Below are 11,976 nucleotides of genomic sequence, written 5' to 3' on the forward strand. Positions count from 1 at the left end.
AATTTTAAATTTCAAATCTTTTCAAAATCAAATCTTTAAAAAAAAATCATATCTTTTTCAAATTTCTATCTTATCTTTTTATCTTTCTTTAAAATTCAAAAATCTTATCTTATCTTATTTCAAATTCAAATTTTAAAATTCAATTTCAAAATTAAAATTTCAAATTTTAAAATCAAATTTTTTTCAAAAATCAAATCTTATCTCTCTTTTAAATCTTTTTCAAATCTTTTCAAATTCTTATCTTATCTTTTCTAATTTCAATTTTTAAAATAAAATCTTTTTCAAATCTTTTCAATTTCTATCTTATCTTTTCTAATTTTAAATTCAAAACTATTCTAATCTTCTATCTTATCTTGTTTTCAAATCTTTTCATAGTTAGTTACTTATTTTCTCTTTCTTCTTTTTCAAAACTTCCTAACTAATTCCTCTCTCTTCTATTTTCAAAAATTCCTCTTCTATTTCTCTCTCTTCTTTTTCGAAAACCATCATTTAATTTTCAAATCTTTTTAGTTAATTAGTTTTTATTTTTAAATTTAATTAATAAATAAAATAAAAACAAAAATATTTTCTCTTTTTACTTCTAATTTTTGAATTCTTCTTCTCTTTTATTCGAATTCTTCTTCTCTCTTCTCTATCTCCATTCTTCTTTCTTCTTCACATCATACAGGGAGTCCTCTGTTCTTGAACATAGAGCTCCAACTCCTTTTCTTTCTTGTTTTCTTTTTCTTGTTTATGAGCAGGAACAAAGATAAATAACCTCTCTTTAATCTTGATCCTGAACCTTAGAGGACCTTAAAAAAGCGTTTGCAACAAGCTAAAGCACAACATTCCGAAGGAAATCTCACAAAGATTTTCGAACAAGAAGCTAAAAGCTTGGTAGCCGAGCCTAACAATGAAGGAGATGCAAGAAAGGTTCTTGGTGACTACACCATACCAACTTCAGATTTCTATGGAAGAAGTATCTCCATACCTGCCATTAGAGCAAACAACTTTGAGCTTAAGCCTCAGTTAGTCTCTCTAATGCAACAGAATTGCAAATTCCATGGACTTCCACTGGAAGATCCACATCAGTTTCTATCTGAATTCTTGCAAATTTGTGACACTGTTAAGACCAATGGAGTGGATCCTGAGGTCTACAGACTTATGCTCTTTCCATACCCCCTTCATTCCACTTATCCCACACACTACTCATACACTTTTACCCCTCACTTGGCCGAATTACTCTTCTCCCTCCATCTCCATCTATTTTCTTCTTCTTCTACTCCATTCCTATCTTTTGTTTATTTTTGCTCAAGGACGAGCAAAGTTTTAAGTTTGGTGTTGGAAAAGCCTTGCTTTTTGCTTTCCATTCTCACTTATGGAACCCAAGGTCGAAGAACTCTCTAGAAAGAGGAAAGGAAAGGCAGTAGCTGCCACCTCCGAATCTTGGGAGATAGAGAAATTCATCGCCAAATCCCACCAAGACCACTTCTATGAAGTAGTGGCAAAGAAAAGGGTGATCTCTGAGGTCCCTTTTAAGCCTAAGAAGAATGAATATCCGGAGATCCGACATGAAATCCGGAGATCCGACATGAAATCCGGAGAAGAGGTTGAGAAGTTCTAACTAATCCCATCTAAGAGGTTGGGATCTTAATAGTGCAAGAGTTCTATGCTAATGCATAGGTCACGAAAAACCATGACATTAATGTGAACCCTCATCCTAAAGTTTGGAGCACCATGGTCCAAGGGAGAATCTTAAACTTTAGTCCGAAAAGTATAAGGTTGGCGTTTACCTTGCCTTTGATGCAAGGAGACCCACTTTCTTACACTAGAAAAGTTAATTTTGATCAAAGGTTGGATTAAGTACTCTCAGACATCTGTGTGGAAGGAGCACAACAGAAAAGGGATTCCCAAGGCAAGCCTATCCAACTAAGAAGACCTGACTTCATGCTCATAGCTAGAGGATGGTTGAAATTCATCCAACGCTCTATCATCCCTACTAGCAACTGGTCTGAAGTGACCATAGATCGAGCCATCATGATCCATTACATCATGCTCGGAGAGGAGGTGGAAGTACATGAGGTGATACCTCAAGAGTTATACAAAGTGGCAGACAAGCCCTCCACCCAAGCAAGGTTAGCTTTTCCTCATCTTATCTATCACCTATGAAATTCAGCCAAAATTGTCATAGAAGGTGAAACTCCAATTGAGGAGGACAAGCCCATCACTAAAAGAAGGATTAAGCATACTAGAGAGCCGGCACATGAGCATGTGGAGCCGCCTCAACATAAGATCCTTGAGATATCTCAAGGGATGTATTTTCCTCCTCAAAGCTATTGGGATCAATGACATACTTCTATGGGAGAATTAAGCTCTAACATGAATCAGCTGAGGATGGAGCATCAAGAGCATTCCACCATCCTCAATAAAATTAGAGAAGATCAAAGAGCTATGAGGAAAGAACAACAGAGACAATGGCATGACATTGAAGATATCAAGTGCTCTATTGGATTCTCTAGAGGAAGTGGTAGCCGCCGTCACTTAGGTGGTCCCGTTCCATCACCCCTTACTTTTATGTTATTTTTCTGTTTTCCATTATGTTTTATTGTCTGTTCTCGTGGTTCTTATTGCATGATCATTTCTATCTATGTCATAATGTTATAAAATGTTCCATATATCTCTCACCTTACTTAAAAGAAAATTTTATTTGAAAAAGAAAATTAAGATGCATGAATTTCAAGTTTATCTTAAGAATAGTTCAATTATCTTGATGTGGTGGCATTGCTTTCGTTTTCTGAATGTATGAATGAACAGTGCATAATTGAAATTGGAGTTAAAGAATGTTGGCTCTTGAAAGAATGATGAAAAAGGAGAAGTATTATTGGTAATCTGAAAAATTCGGAAATTGATTCTTGAAGCAAGAAAAAGCAGCAAAAAAGCAATATATGTGAAAAAAAATGCGAGAAAAAAAATTATATAGCAAAAAAAATAAAAATAGAAAAAGCCAATAGCTCTTTAAACCAAAAGGCAAGAGCAAAAAGCCAATAACCCTTTAAACTAAAAGGCAAGAGCAAAAAGCCAATAACCCTTTAAACCAAAAGGCAAGGGTAAAAGGATCCAAGGCTTTGAGCATCAATGGTTAAGAGGGCCTAAAAGAAACAAAATCTTGGCCTAAGCACTCCAAAGGAATAGTGTCCCAAACTATATGCTTGTGGTGTGAAGGTGTCAAATAAAAAGCTTGAGACTGAGTAGTTAAAGTCATGATCCAAAGCAAAAAGAGTGTGCTTAAGTACTCTGGACACCTCTATCTGGGGATTCTAGCAAAGCTGAATCACAATCTGAAAGGGTTCACCCAGTTAAGTGTCTGTGGCATTTATGTATCCGGTGGTAATACTGGAAAACAAAGTGCTTAGGGCCACAGCCAATACTCCAAAGAAGTTGTGTTCAAGAATAAAAAGAACTAAACTAGGAGAGTCAATAATATCATCTAAATTCTAAGTTCCTAAAGAGGCCAACACTTCTGAGTTTCAATGGATAGTGAGATGCCAAAACTATTCAGAAGCAAAAAGCTACTAAGTCCCACTCATCTAATTAAAACTGAGCTTCATTGAAAACTCTGAGATTTATTGTATCTTATTCTCCTTTTTATCGTACTTTGTTTTTAGTTTCTTGTGGACAAGCAATAGTTTAAGTTTGGTGTTGTGATTAGCGGATATTTTATACGCTTTTTGGCATCATTTTCATATATTTTGTTTAAGTTTTATTATATTTTCATAGGTTTTAGTGTAAAATTCAAAATTTTGGATTCTACTATGAGTTGTTATATTTTATGGTGATTTTAGGTATTTTCTGACTGAAATCTGAGAGTTTTGACAAAGTCTGATTCAGAGGCAAGGAAAGCGTAGCAGATGCTGTCACGATCTGACTTCCGTGCACTCAAGGAAGAATTTCTAGAGCTACAGATATTGGAATGGAGCGTTCTCAATATCTATGGAAAGCTAACATCCAGGACTTTCCAGCAATATATAATAGTGTATACTTATTTTTGGAGATGAAGGCCCAAAACTAGCGTTCAACGCCAGCCATCTACCCCATTCCTGGCGTCCAACGCCCACAGAGAGGTGGCCAGCGTCCAACACCCAAAAGGGGGCCCCTAACCAGCGTTCAACACCCCTAGAAAGTTCTATCACGTGGAGACATCCTTAGCTCAGCCCAAACACTCACCAAGTGGGCCCCGGAAGTGGATTTTCGCACTACAAGCCTAAGCCTATCATATTTCTGTAATCCTTAGTTATTAGATTAGTATTTATAGGAGAAGATCAACCATGTTTAGGATCTCTCTCCAGCATATCATATTTGTGAACACCATTATGTACAGTATGATCCACTAAACCTCCTAGGTTAAGGTTAGGAGCTCTGCTGAGTTTTATAGATTAATAAAAGTACTATTGTTCTATTTCAATTCGTGTTTGATTCTCTCCTAAGATGTATCTTCGTTCTTCAACCTTATGAATGAGTTGAATCGTCAAAAGTTATCTCTATTCTATATGCGTTCAGCGAGCGTCTTTCATCGGATATCAATGAACCACTAGCTTGATTATACATCTCTTAGATGGCTAATCCACGACTTGTTTGGGGACTTCTCGAGACATCAGTTCAGCGGAGGTGTGGGGAGATTAGGGTCTTTATGGTAAAGGCTAAAATCAAGGGACAACATTCTCTGATCTGGAAGATTCGACCGTGTCTGTGGCATTTTGAGTAGGATCACCAAGGGAATGGACTATAGGAGCTTCACCCTCATTCAGACTGGATACGCACTAAACCTAGTGTTCAGCCTAGAGGAAGATTGGCGGCCGCTCAAACCGACATTGATCACATACAGCCTACTATAGAAGAAATCATTCATAGTTGGAGTAGACAATAAGAAAGTATTAATTTAGAAGAACAAAGCATCTCTGAAGCCTTAACCATCTTCATATCATTAGATTTACAACCACTGAGTAACGTTCGCTTTATTTTACTTTTACGCGTTTAAACAACTACACAACTTTTCTATCCGCCTAACTAAGATTTACAAGATAACCATTGTTTGATCCAAGTCGACAATCCTCGTAGAATCAACCCTGACTCACCTCAGGTATTACTTGGACGACCCAGTGCACTTGCTGGTTCAGTTGTACGGAGTGTGGGAATCCGTACACCAGTAGACCACGTAACGATGATCGACCAATGACTTTAGCCACTTTCTTGAAGATAAATCCGCCCCAATTCCAAGGAAACACTAGTGCTACACGAGCTGATGACTGGTTTAAAGAGGTAGGACGGTCAATGCGAGCACAACGAGTCCCCGAAGGACAGCGAGGGGAATTCGCTACTTACATGCTGAGGAATGATGCACAACATTGGTGGTAGGGAGTAATCTAACAACTAGGAAGAGAAGCTATTGAGATCACTTGGGAGGAATTTTTGTCTGAATTTTATAATAAGTATTTTCCTCAGTGTTTTTGTACTGCTAAGGAATTAGAGTTGCTTCAACTGAGACAATGGAGCATGACAGTCACTGAGTATACTCACAAGTTTGAAGAGTTATGCCGGTTCTCAAATGTTTGTCAGGGGGCACCAGCTGCATTCGAGAAATAGAAGTGTATCAAGTTTGAAGGAGGACTTAGGGAATAACTGTTAGCTCATGTGGGGCCCAATGGAAATCCAGAATTTTGCGGAATTAGCTAACAAGAGTGATGAGCGGATAATTTATACGCTTTTTGGCATTGTTTTTAGTATGTTTTTAGTAGGATCTAGTTACTTTTAGGGATGTTTTTATTTGTTTTTATGTTAAATTAATATTTCTGGACTTTACTATGAGTTTGTGTGTTTTTCTGTGATTTCAGGTATTTTCTGGCTGAAATTGAGGGGCTTGAGCAAAAATCAGATTCAGAGGTTGAAGAAGGACTGCTGATGCTGTTGGATTCTGACCTCCCTGCACTCAAAGTGGATTTTCTGGAGCTACAAAACTCAAAATGGCGCGCTTCCAATTGCGTTGGAAAGTAGACATCCAGGGCTTTCCAGCAATATATAATAGTCCATACTTTGGCCGAGTTTAGACGACGTAAAAGGGCGTTGAACGCCAGTTCTACGCTGCTGTCTGGAGTTAAACGCCAGAAACACATTCCAAGCCAGAGTTGAACGCCAGAAATACGTTACAAACTGGCGTTCAACTCCAAGAATGACCTCTTCACGAGTAACATTCAAGCTCAGCCCAAGCACACACCAAGTGGGCCCCGGAAGTGGATTTATGCATCAATTACTTATCTCTATAAACCCTAGTAACTAGTTTAGTATAAATAGGACTTTTTACTATTGTATTAGACATCTTTTGATCATTTTTAGATCTCTAGACCTCCATGGGAGGCTGGCTACTCGGCCATGCTTACCCTATATTCACTTATGTATTTTCAACGGTAGAGTTTCTACACTCCATAGATTAAGGTGTGGAGCTCTGCTGTTCCTCATGAATTAATGCAAAGTACTACTGTTTTTCTATTCAATTCAACTTATTCCGCTTATAAGATATTCATTTGCACTTCAACATGAATGTGATGAACGTGACAATCATCATCATTCCCCTACGAACGCATGCCTGACAACCACTTTCGTTCCACCTTAGATTGGATGATTATCTCTTGGATCTCTTAATCAGAATCTTCGTGGTGTAAGCTAGATTGATGGCGGCATTCATGAGAATCCAGAAAGTCTAAACCTTGTCTGTGGTATTCCGAGTAGGATTCTGAGATTGAATGACTGTGACGAACTTCAAACTCGCGAGTGTTGGGCGTAGTGACAGACGCAAAAGGAGGGTGAATCCTATTCCAGTATGATCGAGAACCTCAGATGATTAGCCGTGCTGTGACAGAGCATTTGGACCATTTTCACAAGAGGATAGGATGTAGCCATTGACCACGGTGATGCCTCCAGATGATTAGCCATGCAATGACAACGCATCGAACCATTTTCACAGAGAGGATGAAAAGTAGCCATTGACAATGGTGATGTCCTTACATAAAGCCAGCCATGGAAAGGAGTAAGACTGATTGGATGAAGACAGCAGGAACGCAGAAGTTCAGAGGGACGAAAGCATGTCTATACGTTTATCTGAAATTCTCACCAATGATATACATAAGTATTTCTATCTTTATTTTCTGTCCATTTATTATCTATTTTCGAAAATACTATAACCATTTGATATCCGCCTGACTGAGATTTACAAGGTGACCATAGCTTGCTTCAAACCGACAATCTCCGTGGGATCGACCCTTACTCACGTAAGGTTTATTACTTGGACGACCCAGTGCACTTGCTGGTTAGTTGTAACGAAGTTGTGAATGAAAAACGATTTACTAAAACGTGCGTACAGAGTTTTTGGCGCCGTTGCCTGAGATCACAATTTCGTGCACCAAGTTTTTGGCGCCATTGCTGGGGATTGTTCGAGTTTGGACAACTGACGGTTCATCTTGTTGCTCAGATTAGGTAATTTTCTTTTTGTTTTATTTTCAAAAATTTTTCAAAAATCTTTCAAAAATTTCTCCTTTGTTTTCGAAAAAAAATTTTAAAATAAATGTTTTCAAAAATATATTTTTCTTCAGAATTTTTAAGAATGAATTCTAGTGTTTCATGATGATTTGTTGAATCCTGGCTGGCTAAGCCATGTCTAATCTTTTGGACTGGGGTTTCAACTTATCATCACAAGAGCTTGTTGATTTTCACACACTTAGTTGCTCTATACATGGAAAGTATCAATATCTTCTAAAGCTTGGCTGGCTATTAAGCCGTCTAACCCTCAGATTGGAGCTTTAGACTAAGAGTACAAGATTCTTGGAATTCATATTAAAAATTTTGGAATCCTTATTTTTCTTTTTCACAAATAATTTTCGAAAAATACAAAAAAATTAGAAAATCATAAAAATAAAAAATATTTCATGTTTCTTGTTTGAGTCTTGAGTCAAATTGTAAGTTTGGTGTCAATTGCATATTCATCTTGCATTTTTTCGAAAAAAATCATGCATTCATGGTGTTCTTCATGATCTTCAAGTTGTTCTTGGTAAGTCTTCTTGTTTGATCTTGATGTTTTCTTGTTTTGTGTCTTTTCTTGTTTCTCATGTGCATTTTTGCATCCATAGAGTCTAAGCATCAAAGATTTCTAAGTTTGGTGTCTTGCATGTTTTCTTTCCATCAAAAATATGTTCTTGATGTTCATCATGATCTTCAAAGTGTTCTTGGTATTCATCTTGACATTCATAGCATTCTTGCATGCATTCATTGTTTTGATCTAAAAATTTTCATGCATTGCATCATTTTCATGTTTTTCTCTCTCATCATAAAAATTCAAAAAATCAAAAAAATCAAATTCCCTTTTTCTCTTAAGTTTGTTACTTGCTTGTTAAGAAAGATTCAAACTTTAAGTTCTAGAATCATATTTTGTGATTTCTTGTGAATCAAGTCATTAATTGTGATTTTAAAAATCAAATCTTTTTCAAAACTAATTTCAATCATATCTTTTCAAAAATATCTTCTCATCTTATCTTTTTCAAAAAAAAAAATTGATTTTAAAATATCTTTTCTAACTTCTTATCTTCTTATCTTTTCAAAAATTGATTTTCAAAATTTGTTTCAACTAACTAACTAACTTTTTGTTTGTTTCTTATCTTTTTCAAAACTACCTAACTAACTCTCTCTCTCTCTCTCTCTCTCTCTCTCTAATTTTCGAAAATATCTCCCTCTTTTTCAAAAATTCTTTTTAATTAACTAATTGATTCAAAATTCAATTTTAATTTATTTCTTCTTCTAATTTTCGAAAATCACTAACTCTTTTTCAAAAATTATTTTCAAAAACCTCCCTCTCTCATCCTCTTCTATTTATTTATTTATTTACTAACATCTCTTCCTCACTCACCAAAAATCCGAACCCCCTCTCTCTCTCTGAGTTCAGATTTTCTCTTCTTCTTTTCTTCTACTTTTCTTTTCTTCCACTCACCTAAAGGGAACCTCTATACCTGGGTAAAAAGGATCCCTATTATTATTATTTTTCTGTTCCCTCTTTTTCATATGAGCAGGAGCAAGGACAAGAATATTCTTGTTGAAGAAGACCCTAAACTTGAAAGGACTCTGAAGAGAAAATTAAGAGAAGCTAAAATACAACAATCCAGAGATAACCTTACAGAAATTTTCGAACAGGAAGAGGAGATGGCAGCTGAAAATAATAATGCAAGGAGGATGCTTGGTGACTTTACTGCACCTAATTCCAATTTACATGGAAGAAGCATCTCCATCCCCACCATTGGAGCAAACAATTTTGAGTTGAAACCTCAATTAGTTTCTCTGATGCAGCAGAACTGCAAATTCCATGGACTTCCATCTGAAGATCCTTTTCAGTTCTTAACTGAATTTTTGCAGATCTGTGATACTGTTAAGACTAATGGAGTGAGAGGAATCCTGTGAGTAATGGGACGCCTCAAAAGAAGGGAGTTCTTGAAATTGATACTCTGAATGCCACATTGGCTCAGAATAAAATATTGACTCAGAAAGTCAATATGATTTCTCAAAGTCTGAATGGAATGCAAGCTACATCCAACAGTACTCAAGAGGCATCTTTTGAAGAAGAAGCTTATGATCCTGAGAATCCTGCAATTGCAGAGGTGAATTACATGGGTGAACCATATGGAAACACCTATAATCCCTCATGGAGAAATCACCCAAATCTCTCATGGAAGGATCAACAAAAGCCTCAACAAGGCTTTAATAATGGTGGAAGAAATAGGTTTAACAATAGTAAACCTTTTCCATCATCCACTCAGCAACAGACAGAGAACTCTGAACGAAATACTTCTAATTTAGCAAACTTAGTCTCTGATCTATCTAAGGCCACTGTGAGTTTCATGAATGAAACAAGGTCCTCCATTAGAAATTTGGAAGCACAAGTGGGCCAGCTGAGTAAAAGGATCACTGAAATCCCTCCTAGTACTCTCCCAAGCAATACAGAAGAAAATCCAAAAGGAGAGTGCAAGGCCATTGAATTGATCACCATGACCGAACCTGTAAGGGAGGGAGAGGACGTGAATCCCAGTGAGGAAGACCTCCTAGGACGTCCAGTGATCAATAAGGAGTTTCCCTTTGAGGAACCAAAGGAATCTGAGACTCATCTAGAGACCATAGAGATTCCAATGAACCTCCTTACGCCCTTCATGAGCTCTGATGAGTATTCTTCTTCTGAAGAGAATGAGGATGTTACTGAAGAGCAAGTTGCCAAGTTCCTTGGTGCAATCATGAAGCTGAATGCCAATTTATTTGGTGGTGAGACTTGGGAAGATGAACCTCCCTTGTTCACCAATGAACTGAGTGATCTGGATCAACGGACATTGCCTCAGAAGAAACAGGATCCTAGAAAGTTCCTAATACCTTGTACCATAGGCACCATGATCTTTGAAAAGGCTCTATGTAACCTCAGATCAGATTTGGTGTTGAACTCCCATATCCAAACTCTAAGTTTGGTGTTGGGGAGTCTCAACAATGCTCTGAACATCTGTAAGGCTCCATAAGAGCCCACTGTCAAGCTATTGACATTAAAGAAGCGCTTGTTGGAAGGCAACCCAATTTTTATTTATCTAATTTTATTTTTATTGCTATTTCATGTTTTATTAGGTTCATGATCATGTGGAGTCATAAAATAAATATAAAAATTGAAAACGGAATCAAAAACAACAGAAGAAAAATCACACCCTGGAGGAGAATCTCATTGGCGTTTAAACGCTAGTAAGGAGCATCTGTCTGGCGTTCAACGCCAGAACAGAGCATGTTTCTGGCGTTGAACGCCAGAAACAAGCAGCATCCTGGCGTTCAGACGCCAGAAATGCACAGTGAAGAAAGCTGGCGCTGAACGCTAGAAACAAGTATCTGGCTGGCGTTCAACGCCAGAAATATGCTGCATCTGGGCGTTGAACGCCCAGAACAAGCATCAATTCGGTGTTTAAATGCCAGAATTGCATGCAAAGGCATTTTACATGCCTAATTGGTGCAGGGATGCAAATCCTTGACACCTCAGGATCTGTGGACCCCACAGGATCCCCACCTACCACCACTCACTCTATTCCCTCTTCTCAATGTTCATCCTCTCTTTCCAATAAACACTCTTCCCCAAAACTCTTCACCAATCACCTCAATCTCTCTTCCCTATCACCACTTCACCACTCACATCCATCCACTCTTCCCCATAAACCTACCTCATAAACTCCACCTACCTTCAAAATTCAAAATCAATTTCTCACCCAAAATCCACCCTTATGGCCGAACCTTACCCCCCCTCCCTTCCCTATATAAAGCCCTCCATTCTTCTTCATTTTCACACAACACAACCCTCTCTTCTCATTCTTGGCCGAAACACATCTCTCTCTCCCTCTTCTCTATTTCTTCTTCTTCTTCATCTATTCTTTCTTCTCTTGCTCGAGGGCGAGCAATATTCTAAGTTTGGTGTGGTAAAAGCATAAGCTTTTTATTTTTCCATTACCATTGATGGCACCCAAGACCAGAGAATCCTCTAGAAAAGGAAAAGGGAAGACAAAAGCTTCCACCTCCGAGTCATGGGAGATGGAAAGATTCATCTCCAAAGCTCATCAAGACCACTTCTATGATGTTGTGGCCAAGAAGAAGGTGATCCCCGAGGTCCCTTTCAAACTCAAGAGAAATGAGTATCTGGAGATCCGACACGAGATCCATAGAAGAGGTTGGGAAGTTCTAACAAACCCCATCCAACAAGTCGGAACTCTAATGGTTCAAGAGTTCTATGCTAATGCATGGATCACAAGGAACCATGATCAAAGTAAGAACCCGAACCCAAAGAATTATCTCACCATGGTTCAAGGGAATTACTTAGATTTTAGTCTGGAAAACGTGAGGTTGGCGTTTAACTTGCCCATGATGCAAGGAGATGCACGCCCCTACACTAGAAGG

Source organism: Arachis ipaensis, chromosome B02 (assembly GCF_000816755.2).
Source record: "Arachis ipaensis cultivar K30076 chromosome B02, Araip1.1, whole genome shotgun sequence".
Taxonomy (NCBI): Eukaryota; Viridiplantae; Streptophyta; class Magnoliopsida; order Fabales; family Fabaceae; genus Arachis; species Arachis ipaensis.